This window comes from Mytilus edulis, chromosome 4 (genome assembly GCF_963676685.1).
Source record: "Mytilus edulis chromosome 4, xbMytEdul2.2, whole genome shotgun sequence".
In the NCBI taxonomy this organism is placed as follows: domain Eukaryota; kingdom Metazoa; phylum Mollusca; class Bivalvia; order Mytilida; family Mytilidae; genus Mytilus; species Mytilus edulis.
The window spans coordinates 47,688,498-47,698,715 of NC_092347.1; the positions used below are offsets into that span (position 1 = coordinate 47,688,498).

Here is a 10,218-nt window from a genome sequence, read left to right on the forward strand (position 1 = left end):
AAGGATACAGATACACAATCTTTACTTATATTTAGAAATTGACAATGCATGGGTGAACATATATACTATATAATACAATAGAGACGTTTTTAATTTTCGAATTGTTAACTTTAAGTTTATGTTAATTAACATTCCGCAAGCTTCAACTTAAGATACTTATTGCGTATAGACCCACAAGTTGATGCGATATCCCAGGGCTTGTGATCCATGTATTACATTACCATTTCGTGCTCAGCAAAAGAAGTATTTCTATCTTATTCAGTTTGATACAAATTATTGTAGCATTTAAAACAAAAGAGTCTGAATATACTATATGGGATATTAAACTAATAAGTATGAGACAAACTGACAATGCCATTGCATAAACAAAGGTCGAGAAAAAGAAAATCAACAATCGAAAAACACAAAACTGAAAATTAAAGAAATAATTTTCGACCTGAAGTAACAGTAAATGTATGTTTACAAGAGTACCAAACTCTAAGGTAAATTTAAACAGGTGATCTACTGGAAACAACTTTAACATTCCTGACTTGGTATGGGCATTTTCCAAAAAAAAAAAAATCTTGTCTTAAACCTATTTTAATCTCTCTCTTTCGTATCAGTTGTATATACAGTATGTAGTTTAAATATAAATCTCAAGACGAAACTGACACTATTAAATTGATGTGTCAAAACACCCACAACCAGAAATCTTAAAGCTTTTAATGAACACACACAGTGCCATAATAAGAACTATTCGAACGAAATGTACATAAACTGCAAAAGTATTCACATTGATCATTATTTTGTTATATAGATTATTTCTTTCTTTTCATTAATAAGAATTAAGAACTAACATAACAGCACAATAAGGGAAATTTTCCCCTTAGATGTACGGAAAACAAAATATTTTTTAAGCAATGATTAAAACGAGTTAACTTGCTGGTTTCTCCTATTTCTAAAGCCGTAGAAGCACAAAAAAAAGTCACTTAATATTTATCTAAGAAACCAGGATTAATTTGATACACGAAACGCGCGTTTTGTCTACACAAGACTCATCAGTGACTTAAAACTATTTTTTAATTTATCTTTTTTCTTAATATTAGATAAAAATAATACAAAATGGCTTCAATTGATCTATGAACCAAAAACCGAAAGGAAAAAACCATCCACAAAACAAAAAAATAGATGTAAAAATGTTAAAAAAAAAATAATAGAAGTAACTAACAACCAGAACTTATCAGATTGAGTTATAGATCTTGAAAAACAGTGCAAATCGTATATATATCGTATAAATATTACTTTCTCATCTTTTTTGTAACTTATTAGAACACCTAACTCTCGCGCGATTTGTTTCCTTTCATATCATCGTCAGTAAAATTCCAGAGAATTTATAAATTCGTTATCTCCATCTTCGTAAAGTTATATTCGTTAAATTTGGTAAAACAAAAGTTGAATCTAGTTTACGTAAACAGAAAAAAATGAAAGATAGTCAAAACACTTGAGGAATGACTGTAATATTTTTTCTGTCTATGAAGAAATAACATAAAAAAGTTGGTGCACACTGAATAACGCGCGTATTTTAACATTTTAACGGGTTATTTAACAGTGTGCACCACATTTTTTATGTTATTTCGACAAAGATATTCTAGTAACATCCAAAGTATCTAAACAGGAGATATCAACAATCGGAGATTATAAACCATGCGGTAGGGGCAATTGTAAGTGCTGCAAAGTCGCCAACATCGAAACCCGATTCGTGAGCACAGTCACAAAGAAAACATTACAACATATTTATAACATCAAATTGCAAAACGCAAAATTGCAATTATGTTCTAACGTGTGGAACTTGCAAATTACAATATGTTGGTGAAACACAAAACACCATTTAACATCCGACTAAATAACCATCGGCCATTTTATACAAAAGAAAGAAACTGCCCAATTACAAGACACCTTTTAAGAGCAGGACATGATTTTGAAAACGTCACATTTCAAATCATTGAGAAAAATCAAAATTGGGATACACAAGGAAGACAAAAGAGAGATGGATTTTGGATGCACCAGTTACGAACTCTTGAACCTGATGGACTCAATGAGAGAGACGAAAAAAATAATTTAAAAGCAGATCATAACCATAATTATCTTGAAATCATACAAATTAATTTATAGAAATTCATACAATTAATCAAACATCTATAAATGTGTTAAACTTTTATTCCAACTTTATGTAGTTGTAGCTACAAACATATGTTATGCAACATCAACTTTTCCTCAAATCTTGTATAGATTAAGCTACAAAAATATTTTTTGTCATGCATCCGATTTCACCTTGAGAGATGCACACGCCTGCTGAAGCTAATTTGTTTAGCGAACTATTGCGTATTTCTATTAAAAATCTAATAGAACTTTTTAATGTATTAATTAGCGTGTTTAAGTTATATTCTTAGACATTTATATAATTTTAATTCAGTAACTGTATCAGTTTAATTTCACAAACTGATCCACGCTTAAATAGATTGGATGTTGATTATTTTTTAGACATTATGTATATATTATCTCATTGAATATAAAAGACATAAGTACATCCAACCGATCGACTATATAACTAAAACTAACAACGAACACTGACTTTCCTGGATCTTGATATCCATGTCTTAAACGAAAAACTTAGTACCAACATTTACGATAGATGATTTTTGGTTTCCTAATGTAAATTATCCATTATTAAATGGCGACGTTCCCTTGTTACCATCGTATGGTGTTTATATACTAGTATCACAACTTGTTTGATTCGCTCATGTATGTAACACCGTTTTTGATATAACGATAGAAATCTCTGTATAACTGAAAAAACGTGCACCAAGGTTTTGGACATCACAAAACAAGTAAAAAATCGACTAAATTTTAGCATCAGTACAAGCACATCATTCCCAAATAAAATAAATCAATATGCAGACATCTTATACGTTCATTTATTTCATATCCAACCATTTAATGTAATATTCCATACAAAGCACAAAAGCTAATCAAACATTTAAACAGACTTATTCAGTAGGGATATTGTTGTCAGGTTATTAAAGGTGGCATATTTTGGAATTACTATTGATTCACTCATAGGGTATTTGCATCAGAAATAAACGCATTTATTCTAAAACCAGTTTTTGGTATGATACGGGTTATGATCTTCTCATATACTTTAGGACGGTATGATATTAAACTCCTCACAGGAGGGATTTTGCTTTATTTTCATATGATGTAGACATAACTTTCCAATCAATTTAATTGATGTTTGGAGCTGGCATGTCAGTTACTGCTAATTCTAGTAGTCCTTTGTTAATTTATGTATCATTGTCATTTTGCTTCTCTTTTTGTTACCTTTTTCTGACATCGGACTCGGACTTCTTTTAAACTCAGTTTGACTGTGCATATTGTTGTGCGTTTGTTTTCCATCATTGGCTTCATATGTAGAAGCAGGAGCATTGAAATCTCATTAATCATGTTTTACATCTGTCCCTGTCGCTGGCCTTTGTCTTGTTTTTTTTTTTTATCAATTCAATTTATATGTTTCAGAATTAAGTGTGACGTCCATTTTTACCAAACTAGTACACATATGTGTTTAGGGGGGAGCTGAAGCTCGCGTCCGGGTACGGTATTTTCTCGCTGTATTGAAGACCCATTGAACACGTAGGGTGAACTGTTGTCTCTTTTTGACACATTTCCCATTTTCATTTTTAGAACAAACAAGTGAGTTAAAATGTATCAGAACATGATATATATATATATATAACAAGACAATTGAAATGAGCAAGTCCCCGATCTTAATTGAAGTGTTCTACTCAAATGCCTTTGGTAAAAACTTCTATTATTTGCGCCAATAATGAAGGTTATAAATAGTATTCTGAAACAGTAAAATATTATTTTATTAAGTTCAATTTAGGGATCTCTTCTGTTATCAACCATTCATTGGATACGGCTTGTTACCACTGTGAGGGATGTTGAAGAAGAATATCGAAAAGAAATAAGTCTATAAAAATAAATATATAAATAATAAACCATATCTCCATCTTTTGTTTGCATCATAAAACTACATTTTCGATCATCTTGTGTGACAGGTGAATCTTCTTTCACCTACTAATACATAATGATTATCTTTTTTTCTTTAAAGATGAATTCACTGTGATGTAATGCAGAGTATTTATTTTATTCCATAGATTAAAGTCTACTCTGAAGAATCACATTTTGCATTTTTGTTCTTCTTTGTCATCGTTTTTAATGAATACTAACAAGCATATCATTAATATGACATAATGTGTATGCATTACATTATCACAAAAACCTAAAAGTTAGTAACACAATTTTGATAGAAGTAATGTTTCATTATGCGTCGAAAAATCTATTGTTAATAGCATGCAGTAATTGTATTATTATAAACCCTTGAAACATTAGACGTAAATGATCATTCATATATCTATTGATATGTTTTGTAAGTCATGTGTGATGATAACATGCACTTTGCTTATTAAGATTCCTTTGTTGTTACACTTCAAATGATCGATCGCCCTAAAATAAAAAAAAAGGTACAAATGTTTTTTGTCTGGGCTTTTAGTTCCTGAATATCTGAAGCATATGATATTTAGAGAGTAGTACGAAAGAAGAATTATTCTCGTGGGAGAAAAACCAAGTACAAGTGGATCTATTTTTCATAATGAAAAAAACTTTGATTGAAGCGTAACAACCATAATGACCTTTATAATATAAAAGACAAGGAGCATATCGATACAAGGAACCAGATTGACATGGTGGCCGCCTTTGTTTGTGTGTTCGTATACTTCTTTTAAGCTTGTTCATGAACTGCTTCATAATTTGTCTTTTTATGTTTGTTTCAGCTTTCCATTTGATATTTAGCCAGAAATACGCTTTATACATTTAAAAAAAATAACAATTTTTAAATTTCGTGCGCCCGAAACTCTTTTTGGATTTTTTTTTATGATCAGGAAAGCTGAAACCCAATATCCAAGGATATCTAAATACCCCGAATAGGGTACCAGTTGTTAAATGACAAAACAAGAACTGTCGAGTTTTATTTTCGTTTTAATGATTCAGAATTTCAACAATTACCATGAAATTTGAAATATATCATCGCCCTAATAACTGTTTTATAAAGAATACTGTTACTTTAACTTGATAAAATAAAGATGAATTTATTATAAAATACATATTTATAAATATATGTTCATGAAGTTTGTTTCCTGAATCTGAACATATTTAAGTGTCTTTCTTGTATACACATATCACCATAACTAAGTGTGTCTTAGCTATATTTTAACAATTTATCCGTACTCGGAGTTCGGCATTTTTGTCATTTTACTTTTCATCATAAAATTCGAAAAGTTTAATGCAGGGTTCAGAGTATTATTTAACAGAGCAAACAAGGTAAAAAGAAAAAAACAATGAATAATACAATGTAGGCCTATATCATTTATTTTTTTAAATAAAAGACATTATTAGAAAAAAAAACTGCATTAAAAATCCAATTCAAGAGAATAAATGAGTTTGTATGGGAACTGTAGATATATTTGCTTTATCAATTATTGCATTTATTTACTGATCAGTCACACTGTATATCTTATGTTTTCGTATAATTTCTCAAAAGCTTGCTAATTCAAGGGGAAAGACATGAATTTGAATTCAATTTGAAATAACTTTTAAAAACTTGAAATGCTAAATTCACAGTAATAGAGTTTTCTTATCAAAGAGATTTTAAGCGATTGAATCAATCATCTTTCAATCCTACATTTAATCTATCGACAATTTGAGGAAAGATAAAACAAGATTCAGTCATTCTGGTTAGATTTGAATAGGACAGTGTGTTTACACACGTTCCATTGGTTGATAAATTTTGATTTTGTCATTTTGGATGGACTCCACCTTTTTGCATTTACCTTGGAGTTCTGTATTTTTGTAATATTTTTTTGTGGAAAATTTCCCACTAAAACGGAACGTTTTCAAACTAAGAATGAAATTTAAATGATTTAACAAAATTTATAATTATGGAGTTTTTCATTCAAATTGTAACACTATAATTTTAAGCATAAGGACCAGTCTTTTCAATTCAACTACACAAACACCTACATTTTTATGGACAAAATACACATTTAACTAATTCGATGTTATATTTTAATAAGATGAGATCATACTTTTAGATATAATTTCTAAAGGACTTTAGAAATATATGTCTGGACCTTAACCAGCGATGAAAAGAAAAAGAAATTTATTAGCATGAAGGTGGTAGAGGCTGTCCTCAGCTTAGTGGAGTGATGCATTTGATCATTGAAGACTGTTATACTCTCCTCCTTATGTAGGTATGTAGTAGGAAGAATCAGACACATTCTGAGTGGTAACATGACAATTATAACATAGAAATAATTTCAAACGTAACATTTCAAAGGTGTTGTTTTAAGTACACCTTACAATTTTTGTATGGTAATTAAATTAGTGATGAGAAACTGTTATATAATATATCAAATTTTATTAAAAGACACAAAAAAATATTAACTCATTTCAAAGTTTTATGTTGACATTCTTTTTAAGAACTTAAAAACATAACCTATAGTGAGTTTTTTAAATCGACTACATAATAATTACAAAAACATTTACAAAGTTCATCTAAACAAAATAATCTAGAACAGACAGTGCATGGTAAAACAGTTAATGATAAAAAGCATAGTATTGAAATGAGGCAACAGTAGTTGACAGATGTACAAATGTCATAAATTGATTATAAAATCTGGTTTGTTTGGTTTGCCAATTGTTCAAACTAATATCGTTATACATTATAAGCATCGCGGTTTCTTAAGCAACCAAAACCTAGCTTGATACATACCGTAATACTTCATTAATTAATTAGGTGCGATGTGATTCAAATTATGATATTAGCAGATGCAAAGGATCTGTTAGAACAACTAAGAATCTAGATATTAGTCTCTCTCAATAATGTTAAACCCCTTACACAAGTATTCCTCACTCTTACATAAGCATTGAGAGAATAATTCGTAATTTGTTACGTAAATATGACTATATTCCTAGCTGACTTTCCAATTAAACTTGTAAAGATTCGATATCAACCGGGTCTTTGCATCGGAACTAAACACATTTATTCAAAAACCAGTTGTTGGCATGACACGGGTTATGTTCTTCTCATATATGTTATGATGGTATGATACTAAACCCCTAACGGGAAGGATTGTGCCTGATGTTCATATGATGAAATCATAATCTTTCAGTCAGTTTAATTGAAGTCTGGAGCTGGCATGTCAGTTAACTGCTAGTAGTCTGTTGTTATCTATGTATTATTGTCATTTTGTTTATTTTCTTTGGTTACATCTCCTGACATCAGACTCGGACTTCTCTTGAACTGAATTTTAATGTGCGTATTGTTATGCGTTTACTTTTCTACATTGGCTAGAGGTATAGGGGGAGGGTTGAGATCTCACAAACAGGTTTAACCCCGCCACATTTTTGCGCCTGTCCCAAGTCAGGAGCCTCTGGCCTTTGTTAGTCTTGTATTATTTTAATTTTAGTTTCTTGTGTATAATTTGGAAATTAGTATGGCGTTCATTATCACTGAACTAGTATATATTTGTTTAGAGGCCAGTTGAAGGACGCCTCCGGATGCGGGAATTTCTCGCTACATTGAAGACCTATTGGTGACCTTCTGCTGTTGTTTTTTTCTATGGTCGGGTTGTTGTCTCTTTGGCAAATTCCCCATTTCTATTCACAAATTTAAGAAAAAATGAAAGACAGTCAAAACAGTGCCATATAAATCTACTTTTTAATAAGAGATACAAAGTTTTTTATTTGATTTTTTTACTGTATGCTTTAATCTGTATATACATTTATGGTTAAATTTGCTTACTACTAAGACTTTGCACTATTATTAAAACTTTTCTTTTATTCTCTAGTAGAATTCGTTCATATTCCAGGCGTTGTCAATTTATTTTCGACATGTGAGTTTCGATGTCACTCTGGTATATTTCGTAAATATATTATATCAATACAACGGAAATTGATATTTACATTTGATCTCATTGACTATAAAAGACGTAAGTACATTCAACCGATCGACTATATAAAGAGAGATAACTATGACTTAAATCGAATATTATCAATACTACACTGGTTATTTCCCTTGAATTATAATAAGAATATACAAATTTTATATAAACATTATAGCAGTAAAACAATCACAAATTCAAAATACCATAGAAGGATTTTTTTTTTTATTAAATGACATTACAAAAATAAACTGTATTCAAAAATCCGTAAAATCAATTTAAGTGATTAACATAGTAAAGAAATTCAGTTCAATTAAGGTTCATGTGGACCCTATGGCTAAAATGGCCGTATTTTCACCTCAAAATTTACTCTGAGTACAGACAAATCTGCGCATCTGTAAAAAATTTCAGGCATGGCATGCCCTAGATAAATAAATTTTAAATATGTTTTATGTTTTAGAAAAATAAAAACTTACCAGGATTTTGCCGTGCACTTTTTTTCATTCCTCCAGAAGGTGCCAAAATAAACTAAGTTTGGAAACAGGTTTGAGAACTTCCCCACAGGTAATAATTGAAGTGAGCTGTATTGCTTGACATGGACACGAGATGGACAATAGATACCTGACAATAATTGGTTATTTAAACTGTGTACCTGAGTGGACCATATCAAGGTAAACTCAACTGTTTGTTAATTTTATCATCTTCTGCAGAGACGAAAAAAAGTGTACGGCAAAATCCAGTTAAGTAATGAATTTTCTAAATCATACATTGCATTTGGATTCTATTTATCTAGGGCATGCTAAGCCTTAAAACTTTTCCAGATGCACAGGTTTGCCTGTACTCAGAGTAAATTTTGAGGTGAAAATACGGCCATTTTAGCCATAGGGTCCACATGAACCTTAAGGACTGAAGACTGGGTAGATCATGGGGTAGATATGTTTGCTTGAACTTTTAATGATATTTATTTTACTGTATCCGTTATATTGTATATTTTGTGAATTTATATATTATTTGTAACAATCTTATTAATTTACATTCTTAACAAATATGGATTTTGAATTCAATCGGATTTAAACTTTCAAAAGCATGAAATTTTAAATGAACAACAATAATAATAAAAAAATATCAAAGAAATTTATAGCGATTACATTATTAATCTTTCCTATATTTAATTAATTATAATCGGCTGTTCATGTAGAGATGAGGAACCTATAACGGGGTGTCCAAGTAATCACATAATCGGAAATTATTTGCCAAAAAATAATATTGTAGCATAATCATTAATTATTTTATTAATTAAGCTAATCAAAAAATACAATTCTAGATTATTTAATAATCAAATGATCATGAAATATTTGGTCTAAAATCACTGTTAAAACGGCCAAGTAATCGCATGATCAAAAACACCAAGATAACAATGGATTCATTCGCACAAAACTAACATAAGACATCGGTTATTTCCCTTGAACCGAAAAGTTTGCAAACAAAGAACGTGCACGTTTAATGTCTAAATCATAATGAAAAATGATGATATTTTCAGTTCTCATTTTCCATTTCTTTTAAAATATTATTATTATAAACACACATACTACTCTCTTTGTTTGGTTTCCGTGCAACTGTTAAAAACATACCAAACACCTACACTTAGTGACAAATACAGGTAAACAAAATCAAATTGTTATCTTAACCTGGTAAGATCATACTTTTAGGGATCATTTCTATAGTATGTATCGCCGGGACGTCAGATAAACCTGACTGGACCTAAACCCACGATGAAGAGAAATAGCGTCTCCTTCTGAGCGTGAAGGCGATCGGGGCTGTCCCTAGCTTAGTGGGACATAGCCTTCGGTCATTGATGACCGTTCCTCTCCTCCCTAAGTGGGGAGCAGGAGGAAGGAGACGCATTCTGAGTGGTTCCCATTTAATAAAAGTAAATAAGAGATTGAAAGATATTATATAAAATAAATATAATCCTCTTATCAAAATATCTATGTTTATTTAGACTTTATCATATAATATTATGATTATGAGTGTTACTTTTATTATTAAAATTGAAAGAACCGAATAAGTTATTATGAAAATATGAGTTTGAACAACCAATCAATGTATCAATAATAATAACAGGTATGAAAAGGTGGAACGAAATCTAGAGTTTTAGTTTTCAGTTAAATTACAAACAGGA

The 10,218-nt window shown here is 30.3% G+C and overlaps 2 non-coding genes across 2 annotated transcripts; both read left to right on the plus strand.

The window, feature by feature from the left end:
• Window positions 1-6,169: 6,169 nt before the first annotated feature.
• LOC139522153 (small nucleolar RNA U3) lies at window positions 6,170-6,381 on the plus strand. The gene has a single exon (XR_011664328.1). It is a non-coding gene; the product is annotated as a small nucleolar RNA U3 (small nucleolar RNA).
• Window positions 6,382-9,729: 3,348 nt separating this feature from the next.
• Window positions 9,730-9,951, plus strand: LOC139522144 (small nucleolar RNA U3). Its single transcript, XR_011664320.1, has one exon. It is a non-coding gene; the product is annotated as a small nucleolar RNA U3 (small nucleolar RNA).
• The last annotated feature ends 267 nt before the right edge of the window (window positions 9,952-10,218 follow it).